General features: G+C 40.3%; 1 protein-coding gene, 1 long non-coding RNA gene and 1 pseudogene across 3 annotated transcripts in view; 1 reads left to right on the plus strand and 2 right to left on the minus strand.

Moving 5' to 3' along the window:
* Positions 1–26,302, minus strand: part of Palld (palladin, cytoskeletal associated protein) — a 359,420-nt gene that overhangs the window by 126,558 nt on the left and 206,560 nt on the right. The gene's annotated exons all lie outside the window — the stretch shown is intronic.
* Positions 1–26,302, plus strand: part of LOC139705267 (uncharacterized) — a 360,401-nt gene that overhangs the window by 74,516 nt on the left and 259,583 nt on the right. The window lies entirely within an intron of this gene.
* LOC114085700 (cell division cycle-associated protein 3 pseudogene) lies at positions 317–1,082 on the minus strand (annotated as a pseudogene).

The following is a 26,302-nucleotide window of genomic DNA, read 5'->3' on the forward strand; positions in this document are numbered from 1 at the left end:
CTGTATATATGTGTGCATATATAATATTCTGAAATATTCCAAAATTAAAATTGGTTTGTACTTCATGGTACATCTACTGCTGGTACATTTTTTTTTTTTTTTTGGTCTTTTAACAGCATCATTTAAAAATCACTTCCTTTAATACCCAAGAAATATAGAAGACAAAAAGAAAGTCTGACAAAGTTCTAAGTCCCAGAGTTGGTAGTTTAGGAGGAATCAAAGAAAACAAGCCTTTCATCAGTCTCCCTGGGAAAGAAGGGGTGAAACAGAATATCACCAGGCCCTGGGTGAATCCAGTGTAGGGGCCACACCGGGCTTAGCCCTCTACCAAAGCAAAGTGCAGAGTTTCCTTGTCATGGTCCTGGCCTTGCTCCCGTGCTCCTCCTACAGTTTTCAGAAGTCATCCAGTTCCAAGAATGACTCCTTCCTTTAATCACCTAACATTTTCATTTAGGGAAGAAGGGCACGAACGCTGTGGGTCCCAGGGGAGTTGTCATCCTGCAGGATGGTGAGGGGAGATCTCCCTAAGACTGTGTTGTTTGGTTTCCAGCTATTGTGTTGAGAACGTGAAGATGGGGGACTCTCGTCTTTTGAGGGCTTATCTGAGCTCTGGCTGGCCACAGGGGTTTCTGTGGGATATCTTGCATCCTCCTGGGAAGACACCTGTTTGGAAGGGTGCTCAGTGTCATTCCAAGGTGGCAGCTGGTCCTCAAGGGATAACTGAGTATCCAGAGGCAGGTCTAGTTTAAAAGATGAAGGTACTCCCAGGGGCAGAATAGATTCTGGGGGAAGATTTGATTTAGAGGCTTCAGTCTCAGATACTTCACTCGGCTCTTTTACCAGTGGACTCTGAGGGTCTTCACTGCTGGTCTTCATAGGTATCCATGCAATGTCAAGGACACCAATGCCAAGGAGAGTGGGGATCTGAGTCCTGGGCCTGTTTTGGACCTTTGAGCTGTTCTCCTGCTGGGAGTGTCTGGAATGCCTGCACTAGGAGGACAAGAGTCTGCTCCTCGAATTCGATGCTTGTTGTGTGGTGGAGCCCAAGGTAGGGTGACTGGGATGCTCTTGGCTGAACCCATCTTCACTAGGGGCAGGAGCAGGGCTCCGCCAGGGCAGAGGAGAGGATGCCAGGCCCCAATTGGACGTGGGTGCACACCAGCTCCAGGTTCAACTCCTGAAGGTAGGAGTTTCAAACTTCCCCACATTTACTGATTTTTAAATGTACAGTCTTGGTGAACACATTTCTGTGGCAGTCAGTATGTTTCTACCTTACTATTTGAGTTATTTCTATTGGCTACACAGTATTCCATTTTCTAAAATGTTAATGTTGATTATAATCCCATCTCTCGCCCTCTATTCATTTTCCTATATGTTTGTCTGATGCTATTTGAACAACACTCTTCTTTTAAATTGGTTTTAACATATTACATGAGCTGGGCATGGTGGCAAACACCTGTAATCCCAGGGGCTTGGGAGGCTGAGACGGGAAGATCACGAGTTCAAGCCAGCCTCAGCAAAAGCGAGGTGCTAAGCAACTCATTGAGACCCTGTCTCTAAATAAAATATGAAATAGGGCTGGGGCTGGGGCTTAGTGATTGAATGCCCCTGAGTTCAATCCCCAGTATGTTCCCCCAAAAACAAAAACAATAAAAAACAACTACATAAATCTCCAAGATGAATTAGAATTGACTCTGTCCTTTATTGTAGAACCAGTAGGTGAATCCTGGCCCTTCCTCTTTTACCACCAGTTTTATTTGAGAGGACTGGACTTTAGATTTGAGACTGAGATCATTAACCAGGAAGAGGGCAATAGGCAAGACCTAGAACAATAGCTGTCAATCTCCTAAGCCTGCAGTGGAATGTGGGAATGAGGAGGGAAATAATTCAATTCCTGAAGTACATATGGGAACTCTTAGAAGACTTCTGCAGAATTTCCAACGAGCTACTGCTTTTCCAAAATATGGAGAACCTCTGGGTTAAAGAGCAAATGTTCAAATTCCTTACCATGTTCAGAGTACATTGTTCCGGTGTGACTCTGAATGTCCTTGAGTTCATCAGCATGAAAAACGAATGTCCCTTGGATTTATTCGGTGATCCAAACTTGTATTTGCCAAAAAGATAAGTGTCAGAGGATGCGCAATTTGTTCTAGCCAAGGCATCCACTTGGAACCATTCACAAAAGCCGGGGCAAAGACTGTGGCTCAGGATCACAGTCTGAACAAACAGCACTGTTCTTTATAGTACACTCACACACACGGGGAGCATCAGAAACACACAGTACCCTCCTTGTTAAGATGGAATCCCACTGGCTAGCCAATTGATTCACCAGTCTGCTAACTAATTCCATACTAACAGCTTAAATTAAAAGTTAATGAAACACAGCCAGGGCCCCATTATGTTACACTTGTAACGACCTTTCATTACCAAAAAAAAAAAAAAAAAAGAGAGAGAGAGAGAGAGAGGAAAAATAACTGGGGCTTCATTAAAAGGAAAATGTCTGGGACACCATCCTGGGCTGGAATGTACCCGCAGTCAGAAGCATTCCTTGCAGCTGCCTCCCTGCCAAGTCTCAGGGAAGCCGCTTCTCAGAGGCAGGAAAGAAATTCCCACAGGTATCTTGTGACCAGATTGAGCAGGACACATAAGGCAGCATTGTTTGTGGCTCTGCAGGGTCTGCTCAAGATGGGAAAAATCTGTTCACTTGGACTACTGTGCACTTAACAGCTTCACACTCCGTCCTGCTAGGAAACTCACACTTGACTCAGACTTCCCGGGAAGCAGGAGGTAGAGAGTCTCTATATCCTTCTTCCTCTCCTAGATTCAGGTCCCTAGTAGCTTTTTCTCTCTTCCAGATAAATGAAGGTTGAAGAAATTCATGACTCCACGACTCTACGTCCTGCTCTGTCTCTCTCCCAATTCCCTTGTCTCAACATTCTGGTGATCACCCTGTGCTAATGATTTACAAGCCTTCATCTTAAGCCCCCTCTGCCTTTGGGCTGTGTGCACGTGGGGGGTCTATACTAGTACCTCCCACCCATGTGCAAAATCCACCCTCAGTTTCTCCCATGAAATGGCTCTCCAGCTTGGCTTCCAGACACCTTCAGTGGCACTGTATTCTGAAAATTGTGAATAACCTTTAGATTTCTCACAAATCAGTCATTTAGGATCGGGGACAATCACATATGCCATTGTATGACCATTGTCCTGAAGGTAGTGCATACGACAGGTTCTTGACTATGTAGCTACACAATCCTTGGAAAATTATTCTGTCCTCAATCCGACTCCATCTTGCTATATCTCATTAAAAAAACCACTACCTCTACCTCCAGTATGTATTTATTTATTTGACAACTATTCAAATATTCATATATTTACTATGTGTCAGGAACTGCTTTAGGTGTTTTATAAATATTGACTTTTAAAATCCTCATGGCAGTCCTACCATTATCTCCAAGTTCTGGAAGAAGAGGTAGAGACAGCATGATCACCTTGCTCTGGCCAGCCTAGTTACCTTGCTTTCCTCAAAATACTATTTATTTTCCCCCTGAATATCTTTATCCTGGTCTTATAACCTCTTCTCTCCCCAAATCCCCCTCTCTGTGTCCTCTTTAAAATAAGTGCTGACCTACAAGTGTTCATCTAAGGCCACCCCCAACCTGCCATCAAGACCAAACTATTCCAGTTCACACGAGTCTGTTCCTTCTTTGCAAGTCTCCTACACTACTCACAATACAAAGGTATTATGCCTGTGCTACTGCTTTGCATGCTTATTTAATTGTCACATTCCAGGAACTCCTGGAGGTCAGAGGCCCCCAGGATGTTTTTGTCTTCTTCTAGTATTGAGTAAAAACATAACTTGGACTTGGACATTATTAACTGAACCAAAATGATAAATATTGCCATCATCCAAGAAAAAGGATGAAGAATAACCATCGAAGGTTATCTTTTGCTTTTTGTAGCTACCTTTAATATATATTTTTCTCAGTTCAATGGGAACAGTACACTACACATATTTGTGGGTAGAAATATTGCTTTCTTATTTTTATTTTTAGACCAGGGGTTGGCAAATTATGGCCATGGTCAAAATCTGGGTCACTGCCTGTTTTTACAAATAAAGTTTTATTGACACAAAGCTATGCCCATTCATTTATGTTTTGTCTGTTGCTGTTTTCACACTCCAAGGGCAGACCAGAGTCCTTGTGACACAGCCTGTATGTCCTGCAAAGCCTACAATATTTACAACTTGACCCTTTACATAAAAATTTTGCTGAACTCTGCTTTAGACAAAAAGTAGACAAACACCTGAATAAGAAACACTTCTGCTCCTCAGTATTTTTTATTTTTGGTCTGGACTTAGTTTTCTCTACTAATTTCCTTGATGCTTTGTGAATATTTTTAAAATTAAGCATCCGCCTATGGTTTGAGATCAAATCAGAGTAAGCATTTAATTTGTTCTGCATTACAACTCATGCTTTCAGAGAGTTGGCCGATGTAGTGCACATTGAGAAGTTTCTTTCCCTTTTATAAGGTTCCTGTTGTATCTCACTGTGGGCAACATCTCTGAATGCTTCACACAGTTGGTGATCTCATTGAGTCATATTAAGTCTCGGTCACTGGCAGCAGCCCCATCAAATTTGCTTGTGTGGTTACCTAGATTTTCCATGCCAGTGGAGGCAAGAAGTGACATGGTAATAAAATCAGATAATCCCCAACCCAACTAGGTTTGGGAAGGCAGGTAAAGACAGCATTTAGTATTGAAGGGTGCCAGGATGGTGTTTTGCTTTTTATTTCTTCTTCAAATCAAAGCAGGGCCTTTTCACTACTCGTAAACAATAATGAATGTCAGTTAGTTGACAAATTGCCTTTTCTTCACATAATTTCACTATAATGATGGAATGACTAGAACCCTGTCTTGGTCTTGTCTTGTGTGAACTGCAGTTCTGCGCTGCCTGTCTTGCCCCTCATTTCTGAATCCCTCTCCTGGTACCATACCTCATCTTACAACTAGTCCTCCTACAATGCTGTGACCTTAATGCTCCTTGGGAATTCTGACTAACAGCCCAGGTTTTGGGCCTCAACAGTCTGCTGACAGATTTCTTCACTGTTGACAGCCTGTGCAACTCCCTCAAATCTCCAAACAGCATTTGTTCCCAGGCTTCCTGTCGTCATGTCACCATGATGTGCTATAATGGGTTTCCTGGTCTCCGCCTCTGGCCCTGCACCATGCTGGAGGGCTCCTGTCTTCCACACCAGCCTTGATAAGCACCTGCTGCTTTGTCCACCCAGTGCGTAGCATGATTCTCCAACCACCTGTTCCTGCGTCTGTCCTGTCCCATGGCACTTAATTGGACTTCACCCAGTTTTGAATTGAAATTGGATAAAATGAAAGGAGAATAAGATAGTCTCAGTTCTCACTAAATCTTCTCAAAAAATATACTACTTAACAGTCCCCAACCTGGTATAGACATAGCCAAAGTCTAGTACTTTCCCTAATTTTGATTCCATTTTGGTGTTACTAAAGCCCCTGGGGAAAAGCTGCCTTAACACTCAAAAAGCTACTTCCTGTAGCTTTGTCACCACAAAAACTTAAAAAAAAAAAAGCCAATAAGTATCTGTGGCCCCCTTTCTAGTGTGCAATACTATGTTGGCATTTAAAAAATATTCAGTTTGAATGTCTTCAAGACAGACTCTTGCCTATAGCTCCTTAAAAATGATACACACATATGTATGTGAATATTACATACTTAACTTCTGCTGTCGACTGTGAACCATTTCCACTGGCGACCAAAGGGTCTATCCATGGTCAACACTTTTATAAATGACTGGCTATAGAAAGGAAAAAGGATGAGGTGGGGTAAGAGAGTGTGCCAGATAATTTTGTGTGAAGCAAGAAACATCTTGTAGCAATAAAACAGGATAAGTGTATTTATTATGAGTGAAATAAATCTTCATAAGCAAGAGCAAAATACTTGTCTAGCTTCTAATTTTCCACAAAGGTGAGGCTAAGCAATTCAAATCTTCAGAGGGCAGTATCTGTCAGATATTGCATCTTCTAACCAATGGCAACTTGGTGTGCCAAAGGAGACAGGGTCAACACGAAAAGTGTCTGCTTTCTGCTTACTCTATCTACAGCAGTAAGTGGGAAACAGGACACTTTGACAGCACTAACAAAATCTTAGTAATAATTTACAGTAGGTCAGAAGTGAAGAAAAAGATGCATAGCAAAAGAGATTTTAAAATAAAGGACAGGAGAAGAAATTTGAAGGGAAAGCAACAAAGATATTAAATGAAGAAAGAAATACAACCTGGAGTTAAATAATTATATTTAGAATACTATGGGGAATTATTCGGAGTCAAGTAATTAGTTAAGAACACTGCAGCAACTTTCACATAATTGCAGGTTCCACTAATTGGGTAGGAAAAAAAAGCAGAATATAGTTTTACTGTGTAGTGCATTAAAAAGCTAGAGAAGTCACAAAATCTAATATGTATTCATGGCTAACCCAGAATCTACAAGTTAGATGCAAGTCTCTCTCTCTCTCTCTCTCTCTCTCTCTCTCTCTCTCACTGTGTGTGTGTGAAAAATCTATATAAATATTTTCAAATTGAGTTAATATATACATTCATTCTGTACATATGAATACATATGAATATGAATATATATTTATACTTTTAAACTTTAAAATAAGAAAATACCCCACTATCAAAACAAAAGATAAAAATGTTTTCTCTTCCACATTTTTATACTGGAAAGTTTGAAATTAGCAGTTCTTAAAGAGCAAAGGTATGATTTCAGATGTACAATATAGTATAGAGTATCAAAAAGGCAAAATTCAAAATGATTAAAGGATTCTTTAATTTTTCTGTATATGTGGTAAGAAAAGCACAGGTGCCTTTTGATTCTAAAGGTAATTTGGGGGTAAATGTTATACTGCAATAAATGACTCTTTATGGATCAACTAATATGGAATCAAGAAATTGCAGGGGACTGGGGTCATGGCTCAGTGGTAGAGTGCTTGCCTAGCATGTGTGAGGCACTGAGTTCGATTCTCAGCACCACATATAAATAAATGAATAAAACAAAGGTCCATAAACATGTAAAAGAAAAAGAAGAAAAAGAAATAGCAGGTACCTTAGAAAGAGAAGATACATTCTGATGTCTGGTGTCAACTGCTTCAGATCAATGAAAACTTCATGTGGTCCCCATTTTTTAATGATAAATTATATCACAATCTCACAAGCATCAAAAATATGAATGACTGAAATTCAATGTCAATGTATTGTAGGCAATGTTAAGAACAGGGCCTCTGGAGACAGTGCACTTGGGTTCAAACTCTGGCTCCTCTTTTGCTAGTAGTGTAACCTTGGACAACCTGCTCAATCTCTGTGCATTCAGTTGTTTTTTTATCTGTGAAATGAAGATAATGGCATCTTCCTTACAGTGAGTGACGAAGGTATGACCTTATATTTTGAAGTCTTTAGAATAGTCTTGGGATATGATCAGTGCTATGTAAAGGTTTGTTATGTAAATATTTACTGTGTTTCTACCACGTGCTAGGCATCAGAGATCCCATCACAAAGACAGTCTTATCTTAAGGGGGTTCAACAACATAATCATATTGTGAGCCACGTATGTCACATAAGACAGAAGCTTAGGGATCTGCTTTGACTTTTGTATTCTCAGTTCCATAAATGGGCCAGGTACATCCAGTACAGGGATTAAATCAGGTACTTCATCAATCTTTCTGAAACCATAAACAGATTAACAATTTGAATTGCTTAGAGATTAGGATGTTTTTTTGGAGATCACTGGGTGATGCACATCTGCTAAAAAAGTGTCCAGTGTCCCAGAAAGCTAGAAACAAAAAGATCCTACTAATCATTCTTCAAAAAAATTAGAGATTGGAGCATTTGAACACTTACCTAGGGAAAGAAAATCGGGAAAGATAAGAGAAAGGGAAAGCTCTTAGGACTTTGGTTCTCCTCATTTCCTTTTCCTTGCTCATCCCCACTGGGCCTTCCCACAAAGTTCCCAAAGTTCATCCAGGAGGTGGAAGGTGGATGTGAATGCATAATCTCAGGTTGAGATAAATCTGGAACCCATTCTGAGTTCTTCAGGGCTGACCATAGAAGAGCTGAGATTAGAAGCCATCTGCAGAGGCATTATCTTCTCCCCAAGTCAGGGGGCTCCCTGAATTATACAGTGCAATGCATGATTGAAAGAGTAGGTAAGGCCCCAGAAGTGAGAGCTAATTAGCAGTGTTGAGTGAGCAGGGTGGTGAGAGTCCCAGGCAGTGCAAAGTGCCATTGTCTCTACCAACCTAAGGCCTGAGTGCGTGTGATGAGGCGTTTTCTCCAAGGAAGTAAATTACTAACGAATTTGGTGAAGAGAATATTTTCTGAATGTATCTAGAGGAGAAATTAGAAGTACGTTGTCAGATTAATAATCTCTACAGTCTAGCCTTGCTTATCTTATCTGTAAACTGGATGAGGTGGCGTTGGGTCTCCACAGTCCTAGTTAACTACTGATATTCTCTGAGTCTATGTTTCAAACCGGTTTGTTTCCTGCTTGTCTCCAACTTCTCTTGTTATCACTCCCTAAACCTGTTCTCCCCTCATCACATCTTGGGGAAGTGACTCAATATTTAAGTCCAAGATGGCTATGTCAAGGCTGGCCCATGGAACAATAGGTGGGATAGAGCAATATTTACCATGCTCCCCTAAAACACATCGTGACAGTGCGCACTGTCTCTCTTCTGTGTTTATCCTCCCCAGGTCACACTGAGACTTCGTAAGTCTTAGTCTTATGTGAGCTGCCTTCAAGAAATGGAAAAGTCACTTGGACTGTACCTCCCATTGTGTTTCTGATAAACTTTAATCAGGCCCCCTCCCTCTCTTGTACAAATATGGTGTGCGTGTGTGCATAGAGTTGCCTCTTAGATTGTCAAGGATTTGGAATCAAATCATATAAAATTTAAAATGGAGAAAATTCATCTATGGCTGGCTTAGCTGGAGTTTAGAGCACAGACATTAACAAACCAGATTGGGAGCCTAGATATCAAGTGTATTAGTAATATTTAAAACATAAGTTAGATAAAATTTCAGCAAATCAAATACAATAATATATATGAAGGAAACTACACCATGTAAAGAATGTAGAAGTTATTTAACATTTGAAAATCTAGTGATATAATTTACCATATTTTAGAAAACTATGTTATCAGCTCAAATAGAGGTAGAAAAAGAAAACATTAAAAAACTCCACCAAATCCTGATAAAAGTTCTCAGTAAACTAGAAAGGAGCTTCCTTAACTGATAAAGGGTGTCCATGAAAACCTACATCATACTTATTAGTGAAAAACTAAGTGTCTTTCCCCCTGATGTCAGGAAAAGGCAAGTATATCTGCTGTCACTACTTCTAACCAAAGTTTTACTGAAGGCTATGGCTACTGTGATATGACAAGAAAACAAAACAAAACAACCAGCAGCAGTCTAGTTTCAAAAGGGGAAGTAAATCTGTATTGATTTGCAAATAACACCATTGTCCAAGTAGAAAATCCAATGGACTCTACCAAAAAATAAAGCTATTAGAATTAATAAATAAATGTAGTAAGATTGTAGATTATAGGATCAATATATATCATACCAATTATATTTTTATATACTAGAAATGAATGATCAGATTTTTAAAAACATTTATAACAGCATACATTTTTAGCTTTTTTGTTAAAAATTATTTTGGCACCAGGATTAGACTCAGAGCACACAATCACTGAGCCACATCGCCAACCCTATTTTGTATTTTACTTATTCAGGATCTCATTGAGTTGCTTGGCTTGCTTTTTCTGAGGCTGGCTTTGAACTTGGATCCTCCTGTCTCAGCCTCCCGAGCCATGGGGATTATAGGTATGAGCCACAGCACCTGGCACATTTTTAGCTTTTTAAGAAACTTCCAAACCATTTTCCAAAATGATTACAACATTTCATTATCCCACCATCATTATATAAGAGTTCCAGTTCTTCTACATCTTAACCAGCATTTTGGAATAGGTTTTTCCTAATTTTAGGTATTTTAATGTATATGCAGTGAAATTTCATCATGGTTTTAATATGACTACTATTTTCCTAATGACTACAATTTTGAGCATCTTTTCATGTGTTTATTTGCCATCTGAATATCTTCTTAAGTGAACTGTTGCTCATATCTGTTGTCCATTTTTTAATTGGATTAGTTGTTTTCTTATTTAGTTTATTATATTATTTTATATTCTAGATAGAAGCCCTTTATCAGACATGTGCTTTGTAAACATTTTCTCCTTGTATAAATAGATTATCTTTTAATTTTCTCATCAGTGACATAGCAGCTTTTAATTTGAAGTCAAATTTATCCACTTCTACAAATTAAGCTTTTGATATCATAATTAAGAAATTCTTGCCTAATCCAAACTGGCAAAGATTTTCTCTCATGCTTATATCATATAATCTACCCGTTCTACTCTTATGCTTTCAACTCAGAGAAAAGCATAAGGCCATCCAAAGACTTGTACACAAGCAGCTTTATTTGTAATCATGAAAAACTGGAAAAACTAAATATCAACAATTGAATGGATAAAATGGAACACTATTCAGCAATAAAAAGGAATAACATGATATGATAACATGATATGAACAAATTTTATAGAAATGCTGAGTTAAAGAAGTCAGTGAGAAACAGTATTGTATGATTCCATTTATATAAATCTCTAGGAGATGTAAATAAAAATATAGAGATAGAAAGAAGATCAGTGGTTACATGATGGGAGTGAATACTATTGGAGGGGATTATAAAGAAGTAGGAAGAAATCTCTGAGATAATGGATATATTTGCTATCTTGACTGTTGATGTTTCCAAGACTGAATACATACGTGAAAACATCAAATTGCTGTTGATTATATGTCAATTATACCATGAAAAATGTTTTAAAACCATCTGTAATTTTCAAAAATTCACAAGGATTTTATTACAATGTTAGAAAAATGCTAACAATGCTAACTTGGAGGGTGACAAGGCCTGTAATTGGGATGGGTCACAGGTTTTCTGGGTCATGTGGCAAAATTCTATTCTTTAAGCTGGGTGGTGATACAGGCTGCTTCCTTTATATCCATTCATTATGTAGGAATTCGTGATATATACAAACTATATAATGAATTCTTTGTTTGATATGGGTTTCTGCATTTGTGTTTCCTTTTACAATACCAAGTTTTTTTTTTTTTTTTTAAACAAAAATTTAAGAAAACAATGGTTGAAGAGGAGGGGACACATAAAAATGTGACTCAGCTCACGATAGGCACATTTCCAACTCTCATTCCCAGGGCGATACAATGCTGAGGAAAAGGAAATTGAAATGATACCAAGTTAAATTGAAAGTGAAGTTAAATGGACTTGTAAAATGGCTGCAGCATTTAAGGAACGCTTCCTAAAAGTTAGAGGGGAAGCTAACTAAATGCTATCTCAAGTTGGGTGTGTACCTGTGACCTTTCAGACTCAATGGGAGAACAGGCAGCGAGGTGGGCGGGGAGGCAGGGTGGGGCTCAGCAGATGCCATTGAAGCTAAGGCACCAACATTAATAAGAAAGGCAAAGACACAAAGAGAGCCTCAGGTCTTGGCATATCCCGGATGAAACCTGTCACAGGGCAGGACAGGAGAATGGTTTCCTGCATAAGCTCTGGAGTCTGGGTTCAGAGTTTTATTCTGTCACTTAGACAAGTCACTGGTGTGTGGTCTGCCTCATTCTGCTCCTTGCTGTCCTGGGGACAGTGATGTGAATTAAATGAGACAGTATCTGTATGGCACTTAGAAATCATGCCTGCCATGCAACAAATATGTTACCCATTATTATCAATGAAATTTTTAAACTTAGGAACTTTGAATCTTAGTAGTTAACAAGAGAAATATGGCTTTATAAAGACCTTATTGTTTTGCAGACTATTTCCAGGACTGACCATGATAAAAACCTGCCAGAAGCTCTTGACAACTTTTATAAGAGTTTTCCTTGGGGGTTTCTTGGGATCCTGGGATGTAGATCGACAAGGGCAGGCTCAGGTGTTCAGATTCCGTATGGATTTAGGGTCATTCACTTTATGGTAACGATTTCTGGTACATGGAATCCAAACCATGCTAATTTTACTTGTTACTGTCAGGTTTGAACTTTTTCTTGGGAGGATGTCACAGGCAGAAGGACAAGCTGGCCTGCAGCCATCAGAGATGGATCTTCTCATCTGAAACAATGACCACTAAGGGATGAGGCAAGCACATTAAAAGTCCCACCAGTGACCGACCGACCGCACACACGGGAGCACACGCAAGAGCAGCCAGCTCCGAATAAAGACAGTCTCTCCTTCCTCTCTCCTTCCCGTCTCTTCTTTTTTCCCTCCCTCACCCCTCCCACTCGCCCTCCTTTCTTTTCTTGACCTGACACTTATTGATCTTCTTACTATTTCTTTTATTGATTCATTCAATATAGTTATTGAGCACCTACCAGTACTAAGCCCTGAAAATACAAAGAATGGGATACGTGCTTCATGCTTCCAAGAACCCTGCCTCGGCTGGGGTGCTAGCAGGCTGACCCAAGACCACACGCACATGCCGAGAGTGTGCAATTTGAACTATGTGCGTGTAGCATCCACAGGAAACAACCTCCTCTATTTGTAGTAAGCTTTTTCTTAAAAGCTTCTACAGGCAAGACTGGGGCTCAGGTCCCAAGCTCTGTGTTGACCACAAGGGTTGGCGAGGCCACTTATGTCTTAGAATCTACTACCCTTGGTGCTTTTTATGGAGAAGGTTTAGTAATTACCAACCCCATCTTGTCAAGTGAGAGTCTTGAAAATGTAAGGTGTACAACAAGGATGACAGTAAGAACAGAGATCACATGAAAAACTGAAAGAGGGAGAAAATGGCAAATGCCATTTGTGGAGAATCCCTCTGGTGCTAACCCGGCAGAGGAGCGTGGTGTCAGGAGGCTAGACTGTGAAGCCCTATGACCTGGGTTCGAATCCCAGCTCTGTCATTTATAACCTTCTCTCTATAACCTTAATTAAGTTACTGTCCTGCTGGGCTCATTTCCTTATCTGTAAAATGGGAATAAAAATTGTCCAATCCTAGAGCTGTTGTGAGGGTCGAATGTTAGGCACAAATTGTTATTCTGTCCAGTAGAAGAGGTTGTGTGTCAACTAACTGCAAACTGACAGCGCATGCCTGTGATGGTAGTTTTGCTAGCAGAAAAATGGATAATTATTAATGGAAAAATAAGTTTCTATTGACAAAAAACATCCTGGCCCCCCCATATGTCCCATATCACTTCAGGGGTCCTCTCTTGATGAACAAGTGACAAAGTCATGCTGCTTTTCTAAGCTTCTAGGAGATGTGGAATGGGTTTCTACATTGGCTGACAAATGAAATTTTAAAACATCCAGGGTCACCCTTCTCTATGGGTAAAGGTTACTGAAGGTACAACCCAGGGAAGGTGGGAAAAAGACGGTAGGTGGCCCTGAGGGAACCAGATAGTAAAGAACACTGTTTGGGCATATTTGTGGGGTGATGGCTGAGAGCAAGTATAGATGAGTTCTCTCTTCCTCCCTCCTTCCCTCCCTCCCTCCCTCTCTTCTTCCCTCCCTCCCTCTCTTTCTTATTGGTACTGGAGATTGAACCCAGGGGTGCTTAACCACTAAGCCACATCCCCAAGCCTTTTTACTTTTTATTTTGAGATAGGGTCTTACTAAGTTGCTTAGGATCTCCCTAAGTTGCTGAGGCTGGTTTTGAATTAGTGATCCTCCTGCCTCAGCCCCCTAAGTCTCTGGAATTACAGGCATGTGCCACTGTGCCCTGCTTAGACAGGTTCTCATATGGGGCTCCCACGAGTTAGAAATGACCTCTCCTAGAGCAGCTGGACTGTACTATACACACCCACTGCTTAAAGGAGGGTCAATGCAGGGTGACAATCTTTGACAATGAGGTGAGCTGATGTTTTGTGTGAATTTGGAATAGGTGCCTCTACTTCTCCTGGGAGGAGGCGTTACTGAGCAACAACTGGATATATGGGGTCACATAGCAGTAAGTCTTATTGAGCTGAGCAGTCTCTTCCACACTCCCAATGCTATGAGTTTTTGAGGTCAGGCAAGGAGGGTATATGTGTGTTCATGTTCTAATTCTGCCTTTAAAATATAATCCTTAATGTGTCATGCTTTGAGAATTTGTTTGAATACCTCTGTGGTAGGGGGTGCTCACACATTTTGTTTTTATTGTATTTTACGTACTTATGTCTAGGGATTTGTGCAAACGCATGCCAAATGGATATGATAATTATATATTTCAAATGCAATAAAATCCATCTCTTTTTTTGAGGTAAGAACATTGAGAGCTTTGGAAGAGTATCCATTTGCATCATGGATGTCAGAGATTACATTTTGATTCTTTGGAACGTGTTAATTGGTTCCTGAAGCTCTGGCTATATTTGAAATCTACAAGATGGGTTTCAGCAGAACTGTGGAGATGTTCATGGAAAGTTGTGAAAAATCATTTGATTCAGGGCTGACTTTTGAAAAGCAGAAAGATCTGCTCCCGTGGAAGAAGGCAGAAAAGTAGAGAAGACCAGAGTGCTTCATGAAAACCAGCAACACATCCTTCTTCCAGAAAGGTTACAAACCAGGCTTGGTACTTCACTTTTATTGGATTAGCCCTGCTGCTCGACACTGCACTTCTGTCGTAGGCCCCACTCTGCAGGGACCTGTCAAGTGAGCAGGCGGTGTTGGAGAGCTGTTGGTATGTGCAGCTCAGTGAGTACTGATTGGCGCCTTCCAGAGCCCAGCTCTGCACATAAAGCACAGGGCAGAGCCTCTGCCTGAAGGGATGCAGACTTCTCACTGGCAAACAAACATTTGAAACTGCACCAAATTCTTTTAAGGAAGCTTGTGGGTAACCAAGCCTGAAGATTATACCAGAAAGGGTACAGCTTTAAACAACTGGTTCAAGAGTAGATGTTAGTGAGGGAAAGGAACCACGCTAATATATTTGCCTTTCCAGCCTCTTTCTCCCTCTCTCCCCACTCATCCTTGACCTTCCCAGACCTCCTCCTGACCTCTCCCTCTGTCTCCTGCAGAGATAGAGCTGTTTCACTTCAAATATAGCAAGAGTCGAGTTTGGATGTCTGCCTGAGCTTCGCAGGGATGTTGCTGAAAGCTCTGTACATAGAAGGAAATTTGTGCAGGGCCTCATTTGGGAGAGATGAAATATTTTAATAGCAGTGTTTATGTTCTCGGTCTGTAGATAACTAAAAACCAGCAAGATTTTACATCAGGCTTTGAAATGAAAAATATCACCCACTCAATGGAAATACAAATTTCATCCCTTTTTGCCCTTCGGCCCTCTCAATGTTATTCCTCCAGATTTTCCTGTTCTCCTTGAGATTTCTGAGTCACCACAGAGGGAGACCCAACGCGATGTCTGGCCAAGTTTTGCAGGTTTAGCATTCTCAAGAAAAGCAGACTTAAAAGGTTTCCTTTCAGCATTCCCTAAGCTCCTCAGACAGTCTGGAGCAGAAATTGTCCTGGGACCCATGATCGAGTGGAGACCAAAATTGTAGCAGGCAGGGGAGTTCAAAAGGGTCAGACCAGCCCACTGGTGCATCTGGGCGGCCGCTCTGAGACCAGTCCGGCTCGGCTATCAAAGACCAGGCTGTTCCCAGACTTAACCTTATGAATCCTGTCCTTTGAGAGATCTGAGCCTGGACCTCCCTATCCTTCTTCCTCTCCTTAAAGATGGGAGTTTATGCAGACAAAGCAAATTTTTCAATGTCACAGTGAGGACAGTTTAAACGGATGTCTCTGGATTCATGCTTGAGGGCAGCCATGTGCACAGCCACCTCTCCTGAGATTAAGTGGGCTTGAAAATCTGATTTATAGAAGCAAGGAGAATAGCTCTTTTTTAACAGTTGGCTGGGTTAAAATAGATGTTCTTTGCTGGAAAAATCACCAACACACTCAAACAAAACACATACCATTCAAATGAGCTACCTGGGTCTGATGTATCTTTATATTAACTTAGTCGATGCTCTTTGGAAATAAATGGACTCTATGTTGCAATGCACAATGAAGATGATTTTAATAAAGACTATATGAGTAGGCATATGAATCATGAGCATAAATGTTTATAAGAAACTGTTTTGAAACTCATTGCCCCAAGACTACTACACGAAATACGCCTTTGTCCCTTGTCCTCTTAATCTTGACCTTTATTCCAATACCTGATCTGCCATGTCTTGGAGCAAAGTGTTCCAGGTGCAGGGTAATCCATGTGAACCTCAAAGGAGGAGTTGCTACAGATAGAGTAGCTATCTCTGCTTTTCCCCTTTTGAAAGTTTTTAGATGCTACTCTTTGGACAGAATAGTTTGTCTATTAATAATGTAGCTCCCAGGGTAGGATCTGATCTCAGGCAGGTATATTCAATGAATTATAATCTCGAGTTATAAAAGAGCAATATCAAAGATCAACAGAGGTATAGACAGGGGAAGAGGGAGAAACATGTCAAAAAAACCTCATGGAGGAGGGAACACTTGAACTATGTGTTTAAGGATGAATAGGATTTTTCCAAAAGAATGAATAGGGAAGGTTATAGGAAATAGGGGAGTATGAGCCATGGTGGGTATGGATACCTCTGGGTAATGTCGAAAGTCAGGCTGTAAAGACAAGTTGATACAGACTAAAGACCAGCCTTGGACCTGCTAAGTTTGTTTTATATACCTAATAATATATATTACTTGTATGTTAAAAGGGGGGACATTATAAAAGGTGCATTTAGACTAGGGGAGAATTGGTTGAAGTGAAATTCATGTAGAAAGGACCTGACCATAAACACGGTTTGTGCCAGGAAATGGCTATGGTGGCAGAAAGAACTCGCAAATGCAGCCTTTACCATGAGAAGGTCTGGTCTAAGCACAGGGTCTAGATTAAGGGAAATCTAGTAGTTATTTTAGTCTCAATACGTCCTGTGCTCATTAGATCAGTTCTGGAGTGCTATGTCCAGTTATAGGAACCACCATTTAAAGAGTGAAGTTGAGTTTGTCAGAATGAAATGTGTGAAAGCCAAGTCTAAAAGGAAGGTTCATGATCTCCTGAGATGTTTATCCTGGAGCAGGAATAACTTATGGGTTCACTGGAGCCATCTTCAAATATCTGATGAGGTGCCACATCAAGGAGAGAAAAGGCTTATCTTCTCTAGTTCTCAAAGTCAGAGCTCACACTAATGGATGGGAGTAGCAGGGAGGCCAGTTTTGATTAAACACAGGAAAAACAATTTTGAAGTACGATATTATGGCTGGAAGTGACAGAGATCATATCAAACCACCTCATAGATGATATAAGCAACTTACTTTGAGTCACAGTGACTTCTCCCCAAGATCCTTCACCTGGTTAGTGGGAGAACAAGAACAAAACCAATTCTGTCTCTAAGACCAACATTCTTTCTGCTAAATCATATGGCCTGGCAGCCCCTGTAGATGCCCCACAATGGCTTGGGCTTCTCAGGAAGTGGTCTGTAGGACTCTGGATGTACCTGCCTTGAGGGGAGGTAATGTCTGAGATAGGCAGGATGTAGCTTTCCAACTGTAGTAGACTGCTTTCAAGTCTGCTTTTACAATGTAAATTTTGGGAAACAACCTGAAAGTTAGGGTTGTAGAGCCCTAATACATATTATATTAGGTATAGAAGCCTAGGAACTCAGGGACCATGGTTGGTATGCAAAGAAGGTGGAGGAAACTTCTTAGTAAAGTTTTCCAGTTTCTTAAGAACCCATCATGGTCAGTATTGGTATTATTATGTTGATACATCACTCCCATGTCTCACATTTGGCAGGAGTCAGGGTATGCTGGGTGGGGAAAAGCTATCTTTCTGCTTTGGTCCCTACTAGAAACTGCAATATCCTTACAGAAAGGGACTGAGTCCATATGGGTGTGCCCCAAGCCATGGCAGAATGCCACCTGGAAATCGCCACAGAATAGATTATAACAACACTCAAAGCATTTTCATTCATTTTGGCCTATGCCAAGAAAAGACTCCCTCCCTTTTCCTCCTCCCCACCCCCATCCACCACACTTAAAAAAAAGTCTACACACCCATTAGTAATCCAGCCATTTACTTGGCTCACAATCATAGGAAAAGGGCTGAATTGCTTACCTCACTAGCTTCATATCCAGATCCTGAATCTACACTTTAAAGAATGTACAGTACAGGATTTCCCTCATTACCAGTGAATTGTAGACGATAAATTCATTAATTAAAAGCTATTTTCTGGCTCCTGGTATGTCTGCTCTTTGGGAAAGAGATTAATATTAGGGGTGTGCAGTAAGGTAGCCTATAAAACCAGAACCCAGTTCTGCAGCGTGAGCCGGCTCTGAACTTCATAGTCCATGAACATGTGGCTAAATTAATCTAAGATAAAGTTGCTCAGTGCGTGATATCGTGTGATGTTGTATCCACTTTGAGGTCATTCTGGGCTCCCAAGAACCCATTCTAACTTTCATGACTTGGAGCCCTGTTTAGATGGAATTTCTAGTATATTTTATCACTGCCTTCCCTTTCTCTGCTTCCTTCTAATCTCATGTCCTCAGGGCCATGATCTGTGTCTCCCAACACAGCTATGATTATTGACTATTTTCTCCTGTCCCACCTCCCCCGCCCCCCCCCCCCCACACCATTTACTGATCATTATTTATTTTCTATGTATTGATCATTATATTTTCAAATATTATTCTGTATGTTTTCCACAGTTTATCTCATTTATTTATTATTCTTTCAATCCTTATTTTTCAGACTATTGAAAGAACTTGCACAAGTTAAAACTGAGTGCTATAGCAATTTGATTTTAATAGTTTTTCTTTTAAATTTATTTTTCAGATTCCTAAGCCTGTTAACTATCAAACCAGAACCCAGGAACTGGATGTATATAGCTTACCTACTATAAAGAAAAAATTTCTTTCCAATTTACATTGGAAATTGTATATTGGGCAGTATGTAAATCCCTGTTTCAAAGGAGGAAAACTTATCAGATGCAAAAGTGAGGCCAGATATGAAATTAACTCTGAGCCTGCTCTGACCAGGGATGGCAATGGGAAGGTATGGTAGAAGGATGTTTATTGGCCCTAGAGGCCAGGACAGATGTGTGAACTCAACAAGGAGCTGGTTAGAGAGAAGGGGAAAGTTGGTCAGAGATGGTAGGGTTTCATTCAGGCCACACCAAAGTCTGAGAATACTGGAAGAAGTCTTTTTTGCCTGATGCATGGAGGTCAGTTAGAAAGGTTTGAAACAAACATACTGAGAGGGATTTTTTTTTTAATTAAAAAAAGGTACAAATTATTCTTAAGGACTGAGTATAGAGGGAGTTTTATAGCCCAGAGAGAATATATTTATAAAATATAGCTTAAATATCATATATAATATAGAAACATATTTCTCTTTTTTAATTAGCAATGATTTATTTTAAAGATCATATCCTCAAAATAAATGAGAATCCTACTAATGAATGGTTGTGAATTTTAAATTTGCGTTTGAACTGATATACTCTTTACTCTAGATAATTTTAAAGTATATATCAAAGAAACATATTTCTTATAGGCAATGTTATATATAGGGAAATTATAGAATCCATCTTGTATTAAATCATGTTCTTCTATAATTTGACTTCAGGTCAAGTAACAGGAGTCATTCATTTCTCTGTTGAGTCATTCATATGTTTAACCTGCCATTCATTGAACACTCACTAAAGTGCTATCAGATATATAGTAAATATATTCTTCAAAGGGAATATTTGTATTTTTCCTTCTTTCTCTCCAATAGAATTGCTATCACCAACATCCTTGTGGTTATCAAAGAGTGTCACCGACGTGAATTTGGGAAAGAGCTCTGAGGCTCTGTAACCAGCCTTCAGAAAAGTGAAGAGGCAAAGATCCATGAGAGACCTGGTCACTACTGGCCTGAAGGACTTGAGTTCATTTCTTTTTGGTTCTGGATTTTTATACCTAGTGCTGACTTGGAACAAAGCCATGGCTGTGGTGCAATGGTTCCGTTCACTAGTGTTCATCATAATGTATGTCCCCTAAAGCAGTCCTGAGCATCTTGACTCAGAGTAGAGCATGGCTCATTCAAATGCATGCTGAAGTGGTACCAGCACAGCACCTTTGAGGGAGACGTGGTCTTCAGCTCATGTCCTACAATCTTCTCTGTGCATGTGTGACTGCCTAGAAAGAAAGCCTATCATCAACTTCATATGTATCCAAACCCTTTGGACACTGTGTGGCATATGAGAATCAAAAATGTGGAATCAGATTTTACTCTCTGTGCCACCTGGGGCTATGTCATGCCTCTTATTATGGTTTGGATATGAGGTATTCCCCCAAAAGCTCAATGTAAGACAATGCAAGAAGGTTCAGAGGAGAAATGATTGGGTTGTGAGAGAGTCTTAACTCAGCCAATGAATTAATCCCCCAAGAGGGGATTAACTGAATGGCAATTTGCCGCAGTCTGGCTGGGCACAAATGCCGCAGTCTGGCTGGGCACAAAATGGTAGGGTGTGGCTGGAGGAGGTGGGACATTGGGGCATGGCTTTGGGGTATATGTATGTATCTGGCAAATGGAGATATCTTTCTCTCTGCTTCCCAATCAACATAAGAGCCACTTCCCTCTACCACACTCTTCTACCCTGAGGAATGGAACCTTCTGTCTACGGATTGAGATCTCTGAAACCATGAGTCCCCAAATAAGCTTTTCCTCCTCTAAAATTGTTCTGGTCACACCTTTAAGTTGCAGCAATGAAAAACCTGACTAAAATAGCTCTGAACTTCAGTTTCTATATAGATGAAAAGAAGATAATAACATATACTTTTCAGGGCCCTTCTGATAATTAAATGTCAAGAAAATGTAGGCTACCAGTTAGAGCACCTGGCACAATGTAAGAGGTCATGCCTGAATATTGGTTTAAATGCCATGGAAAGACATTGAAATTACTTCACCTATTAAAATTATGTAGTGATTGGTTTCAAGATGTGAGATTAAAATATGTCAAGCTCTTAGTGCAATGAATGACATTTTTATGTGTTTTAAGTTCAATAGTGTATAAATGCTCCATCAATATTTATGATTATCATATTATGACACATAATTTTAAATAATTGAATCTCTAAGCATACACGTTTGACTCTACAGTTATTTCACATTGTTTATGGTTATGAAATACATTTTTAATGAATCCCTAAAATTAGACTTGTCCTTTCTTTTCTTCCTCTAGAAATGAAAATCACTAGGAAGTAATACTTTTTAGAGTAGAGAGTAAAAGAAGAGTCTTACAAAGTAATATAGCCTAAATATGGTTCATTGGGAAAGAATGACTGGACTTCTAATCTTTTGCAGGTCTAGGACGATCACAGAAATAAAAAGAGTACCACATTCCTTTGCCAACACTAGAGAGAACATTTCCTTAGACCATCTTCTAGACATTTACTAAAAAACGGTGCCAGATATGATATTGCAATTTATGTAAATCCTGTGAATATGATTTTAGCTGGAGGAAAGTATCTCAAAGTTTTATCTGAGAACAAAATGGAGATTCAGGAGTATTCCCATAGACAATGCAGGATGATAGGGGACTCATCGGTGAGATTTCCAGTTGGAGAAATGCCCTTGCTTAGGCGCCAGTGACAAAAGACTCTGGAAATCATCGTGGGAAAATCGTATTCAGCGGAAATGTGTGTCCTAAAACTTTTCCATATGAAAAAGTAAGAAATGTCTTACTATACAGCAGTGCTCTATTATATAAGCAGCATAAGAAAGAGAGGAAAGAATAAGTGAGATGTTTTTGGTTCAGGTTCAGACTTAACTTGGTAAAACCTTGGATTTCCAATTCAGTTTTCCTGTTAAAAGAATGACTGAGAAATAAACATGCATCAGATATAATTTCTAAACAAGAGGCAGCCCATTTCTCCTCCTGGGAAACTCCTCTTGCTCTGTAGCTTTCCACTTCTTGAGGATTAGCCGCCCTGCTTCTCAGGAAGGGCACGGTTCAATTGGATAACCAGCAAATCATTGCTCAGCTTTGAATTTAAAAATTCGTTTTAAAAGTTAAAAGAAAACCAATAGTCACGAATGTTCTGGATTCTAATTTCAAGAACCAGACACTTAAGTAAGAAAAAAGAAAAGGCTTTTCTTGGTCCCGCGTAGTTGGGAATTGAATGTTCAGAACCAGTCTTTGGACATTGAGGTCAAAATGTTTTCCAACACACTCACGAACAGGCAGATGTTCGACAAAGTATAGGGAACAGTTTCTCTCATCAGAGGAAACTAGTCAAAATCTTTCCTGGTCTGGAAGAATATTTTGATGGAGAAATTTGGGGGAATGAAACTATGATTAATTTACTGATAATGTCCCTTCTTAGGCACTTGGGTCCCCTCCCCACTATACCTCATGAAGGACAAGAAGGGGAGCATGAAGGAGCTCATGGATATCCCAGATGGGTTGAGGGAGATCCCAAATCAGAGAAGCCCCATGTTGAAACTTGGCACTTGGAAGTTAGGTTCCCAAGCCTCCAGGGAGGGAGCCTGTAGAGTGGCACAGGGGCTGGGTGGTTCTAGTCCTTCGGCTTGCTCGCCAATGCCTGGAGCCAGAGCCCTGCATTAGGGAGAATCAGATGTTTCCAAACACTCCAGCAGCAAAGAGTGGAGAAGACCAAAGATCCTGCAGATCCCAGCATCACAACAAGGTGGAGTATGCACAGGGCTGGAGGAAGAGTAGATGTGCCATAGGGGCGGAGGCGACATCCGGAGAATGAGCACAAGGGAGAAGTCAGCTAGGAGGAGACCAGGAGGGACCGGAAGCCTCTTAGCCTGCAGTCACCTCAAGAAGCTTTCCTCTTCTCCCAGGTTTTCCCATCCTCCAAGGATGGATTGAGGGGGCCTTTGAGGCCTAGTATGTAAACGCTGTAGAGACAGAGTGAACCTCGAAAAGTCTTGATTCGAAACAAGAGTGACCAGTGACCTTGAATAGGTGAGTTGAAGTCTGTCGCCTCTCATGGCATCAAGCAAGTTGAAATCTTATGTTATAAAGAAAGGTGATTTTTCTGGGCATGAATGGTAGTGTCGTGTTTAAAAAACCCACTACACATGAATAGTAAGTGGATGACTAACTTTGAGAACTGTAGAAAGGGTTAAGATTGGTGGTCAGGATAGTGAAGCACACATTGTTTTTATATCTTTTATGTAAGAAGTTCATGTGCATAGGCCCAGCCTGTGGGTCTGTAATCTCGCATATATTTTTTGGTGAGAGAGACGAGGGATTTAAACTATGTACAAGTGAAGGATGTGGGAGGAAAAAAATAACATTTTAAAACATTTTAAATTTACTGTTCGTGGTTACAAGTTTCCTTAGGAGACATAATATTTTTTTTCTCTTGTCTAAAAAAAAAATAATTTGGACTGTCCTCAAAAAAGCCCAGTTTAATGTTTCTCAGACTGTTTCCAAGCAGACTAAAATACCAACAAAGTCATATCCACAGGGAGAAGTCTATGGTTCACCAAGTTTGCATGATTCATGCCGGGGAGCTTTATATGCCTGAGATGCATAATGTGCCTTCAAATTCAATGTATGGAACATGCATACCAAAGTGGTGGATTCTTTACAAAGGCTCCTTGACACAAGGGTCACTGTGAGAAAGAGGGAGGGGCTGAAAGGAAGACAAGAGAGAGGGGACAGCCATATTTCACATTTGTTTCTGATCCACACGGGAAAAGCATTCTGGTATCAGTTTCACAAATTCAGGTTGGATCGATAGCTGAGCCCACAGTGTTGGCTGCTTCTTCACATCCACCCTCTCCAGAGCAACAGCTTTGGAGTCTGAAAATATGAGTCCCAAACATTTCTCTAATAAGAAAAAGGCAGGATGGAGCCATCAGATGGCTTAGCCACCCATTCTTAAAATTTATTTGGTAACTAATTTCATGTATGTGAAAGAGCATTTTAAGCGGTTCCTATAAATAAGTGAACTTCTGTGAAAAGCCTTTGTAAACCTGAAAGTGGTACAATGACAGCACTTACTGTCATTACTGTTATTTTCACTTTCAGATATCACTGTCATCCACAGCCATGACAGGCTGAGGGGTATTCTAACACATGCCTAACCACTGTGGCCTGACTGGCTGTGGGACAATGTGGGGACTTGGAGGTCTAATTACCGATGGACACATGGCTGCCTTGGAGACTGATGGCCTTCTATCACAAAATGATCATGTTATTTGTTTGAAACACAAAAATAGCTATAAGTAAACTAATTGGATATACGTTGTTCTCTGAATATTTAAATCACTTCTTAAAATTGTCTAAAATGATTCCAAGGCATTACATGTCTCAATTTTCTATGTTGGTGGGATTTCCATCACTCTAAGAAAATTATCTAAGGAAATCAATTTAGAAGAGGCAAGGTTTATTTTGTCACATGGCTTATGAGATTCCAGTGCATGGCTGGCTGGCCCCTGTGCTACAGGTCTGTGGCGAGAGAATCATGGTGGTGGGAGTATGTGCTGGAGGAGGCTGCTTACCTCATGGCAGTCAGGAAGCAGAAAGAGCAAGGAAGGTGTTGTGGACAAGGTAGACCCTCTTAGGGCACATCCTGTGACACACTTCCTCTAACTAGGTCCTACCCCCCCCAAAGTTCCAATAATGCCAATAATGCCATCAAGTATGAATCCATCAGTGGGTTGATCCATTGATGTGGTCAGAAGCCCCATGATTCAATCACTTCCCAAGAGCCATACCTCTGAACACTGCTGCATTGAGGACCAAGCCTTCAACCTATGAGCCTTTGAGGGACATTCCAGATCCAAACCATAACAGGCATTTGTTGCGAGTGAACAATATCATCACCAGCGATGTGACCCCATCATATCTGGGTCATTGGCAATTCAGTGGATGCTTCTTTTGGAAGTTCAGGTGTTCAGGATTTCACCCCCCTCCCCAATTTTTTGGACTTTAGTTATTTTGGAGTTTAGAAGTCATCTAAAACTTCTCACATTGAAGATAAAAATCTGAGGAAATCAACATTTTCAGTTAGGTATCACATTAATGGTCTGCTTGTTCTTGCAGGAAATTCCTTAAAAGATTTGTCTGTATTCACTGTATCTACTTTTATACCTTCCTTTCCTCTGCACACTTCTCTCAGGTTTCTGTCTCCACCCCTCCATGGCAGCCTCTCTTGACTGTGTCAACCAAGACTTCCATCTTGCCAATCTGGAAAGATCATTCTGAATCCCCATTTGTTTTAGGTCACTGCGCAGCCTCAACAGAACTGATCACTCCTTGAAACACAATCATCATGCAGCACCCTACTCTGGGATATTTTCTCCATCTTACTTTGTGCTCCTTCTCAGCTTCTTCTAGACCTCCAAATGTTGGAGAGCTTCAAGGCTCAATTCTAAGACCTTCTCTCCATTTAAATATACTCCTTTAACTGATAATAAACACTCTCAAGGCCTTAAATATTCTTTGATGGCAACTCTCAAGTTCATAATTTGACATCTTTCCCATCTGTATTTCCCATTGCATTATTTGACATTTCCAGGAAATCCATTAAAAAACAACAACAACAAAACACCTCAAACATAACCTGATCACAACAGAACTATTGACTTCCTTCCCTCCTTCCAAACTATTCCTTTCTTACTATTCACTGAGTCCATAAATGACACCATCTTTCACCCAACTCTTGGACCACAACATAAGAAATTGTTATTTTTTAAAATATTTAATTGATTTTCATTTTTTAAATACATGACAGTGGAATGCATTATGATTCTTATTACACATATAGAGCACAATTTTTCATATCTTTGTATATAAAGTATGTTCACACCAATTCATGTCTTCATACATATACTTTGGATAATGATGTCTATCACATTCCATCATCATTGCTAACCCCCCGACCCCTCCCTTCCCCTCCCACCCCTCTGCCCTATCTATTCCTCCCATGCTCCCCCTCTCTACCCCATTATGGGTCAATCACCTTATATCAGAGAAAACACTCAGCATTTGTTTATTTGGGATTGGCTAACTTCACTTAGCATTATTTTCTCCAATGCCATCCATTTACCTGCAAATGCCATGATTTTATTCTCTTTTATTGCTGAGTAATATTCCATTGTGTATATACGCCACATTTTAAAAATTCATTCATCTACTGAGGGGCATCTAGGTTGGTTCCACAGTTTAGCTATTGTGAATAGTGCTG

The sequence above is a fragment of the Marmota flaviventris genome, chromosome 3 (assembly GCF_047511675.1).
Source record: "Marmota flaviventris isolate mMarFla1 chromosome 3, mMarFla1.hap1, whole genome shotgun sequence".
Classification (NCBI taxonomy): domain Eukaryota; kingdom Metazoa; phylum Chordata; class Mammalia; order Rodentia; family Sciuridae; genus Marmota; species Marmota flaviventris.